At 37.3% G+C, this 2,008-nt stretch overlaps 1 pseudogene; it reads right to left on the bottom strand.

The window, feature by feature from the left end:
• Positions 1–1,045: 1,045 nt before the first annotated feature.
• Positions 1,046–1,601, bottom strand: LOC114618393 (annotated as a pseudogene).
• Positions 1,602–2,008: the final 407 nt, after the last annotated feature.

A 2,008-nucleotide genomic window follows, 5' to 3' on the forward strand; every position in this document is an offset into this window, starting at 1 on the left:
ATCATGTTCTGAAAGATGTCTGTACTCCCCCTGAACACCCACACTCTGGTGTCATCCCCTTCCCCACGTACTGCCTTTTTATGTTTATAACCCCTGTGTGAATAAGTAAAAATTATGATTTGATTTTTTAAAAAAAGTGTGGTAGAATTCTGTGTTGAAACCATCTGTCCCTGGGCTTTTTTGTTGGGAGACTTTCAATGGTTTCTTCTATTTCCTTAGGGGTTATAGGTCTGTTTGGTCTTGATTTAACTTTGATAAGTGGTGTCTATTAAGAAAATTGTCAACTTCTTTTAGATTACCGTTTTTTTGTGGACTAAATATTTTTAAAGTATGATCTAATGATTCCCTTACTATCTCTTTTTGTTTCTAATTTTGTTAATTTGAAAATTCTTTTTCTGTATTTTAATCAGTTTAAATAAGTTTATCTATCTTGTAGATTTTCTCAAAAAAAGAAAAAACAACTCTTTGTTTCATTTTTCTTTCTGAGGTTCTCTTATTTATATTTTATTGACTTTAGTCCTTAGCTTGATCATTTCCTGTCATATACCATTTTTGTGTATGTTTGCTTCCTTTTGTTCTAGAACTTTTTCCAGTTAACTTGCTAGTATAAGATACCTGCAATCTCTTCATAAAGGCAATCAGTTCTATGAACTTTCCTCTTAGCACTGATTTTATTGTGTCCCATAAATTTAGGTATGCTGTGTATTCATTTTCATTGAATTCGAGGAAGTCTTTTTTGAATATAAAACAATTTCATTACATATGGTAGTTTGAGATATTAAAGAAAATGGACTGAAAAATAACTTAAAATATATTAATAGTAATATAAATGTAGATGTATAGATAGATAAATTGGTAGATATGACCAAATACATGCAGAGAAAAGTGCTTTTTACATATAAACAAAATTTGTTCACTTCTTAGGTAACATCTAGTCAGGTTGATTGTATTCATACCAAAATAAATGAGAGTTTTTAAAGGAGAGCTTATAATGTGAGATGCAGTGTTCTGGTCCTGGAGAGTCCTCTCCACTTTGTTTCAGGACTCACTCCTTCCCTTCACTCATTCTTGCCAGCAACTTGGCTGAGAAAGACAGGGATTTTCAGACTTCTGCTCTGACCACCTCCCAGGCACAGGGGCTGTGTTCCTTCTCTCTCAGGTACACAGTGATCCTGTGGAAGTATTTCTTCCCAGGAAGCAGGGAGTCTTCCGGGGTCAGGGGAGACCTGCTGCATCAGACAGGCTTGCAAGTCATTGAGCTGCTGATGGAGGCCAGTGCAGAATGAGTCTAGGAGTATATCCCAAGCAACAGATGAGTCCTTTGATGTGAAGATGTTCAAGATCTGCTGGGTCAGCTCACTTAGGACAGGGATGGCTTGAGCATTCTGAATCTGCTGGGCATCTACCTTCTTTAAGGGGAATCCAAAGTCCTTTCTGTCCTTCAGGCAAGAGACAGGGGAGAATCTTTTCATTTGTGCCAGGAGTGTCAAGGCTGTCTTGTTCCTGAGGTTGTGAGTCTGAGGCAGGTCACATCCTAGAGAACAGGTTGACCAGTAGGTCATCACCACCAAGACCATTAGGAAAGCACAAGACCTGGCCATTTTGAGTCTTACAGATGTTTCTGTTCCTCTTGGCTGTGTGGTCCTGAACCTTCCCTCTAAGTTCTCTGAAGACCATCCTGTTTCCATTCATCTTATATAATGAAAAGCACTAATTTCTATTTTCTGAATGTCCTCCCCTCCTTTTCCAGTTCTTTTTCACTTTCTTTAATTCATTATTTTCTTTTATCTGGGCTTTTTTTTTTCTTATCCATTTTGTTTTAATTATGTCTTTCACTTTCATCTCTCCTCTCAACAAATCTGTTTTACAAGTTTTTCTTTTCTTTTTTCTTTTTCTTTATTTATTGGATATTCTAACTACACTCCAGATGCCATTCCCTTACCCCATTTCCCTCATGTCCAGGAATCCCCCATCCCATGCCCAGTCCTCCTGCCTCTATTAGGATGTG

This window comes from Grammomys surdaster, unplaced genomic scaffold (assembly GCF_004785775.1).
Source record: "Grammomys surdaster isolate TR1022 unplaced genomic scaffold, NIH_TR_1.0 62, whole genome shotgun sequence".
Taxonomy (NCBI): domain Eukaryota; kingdom Metazoa; phylum Chordata; class Mammalia; order Rodentia; family Muridae; genus Grammomys; species Grammomys surdaster.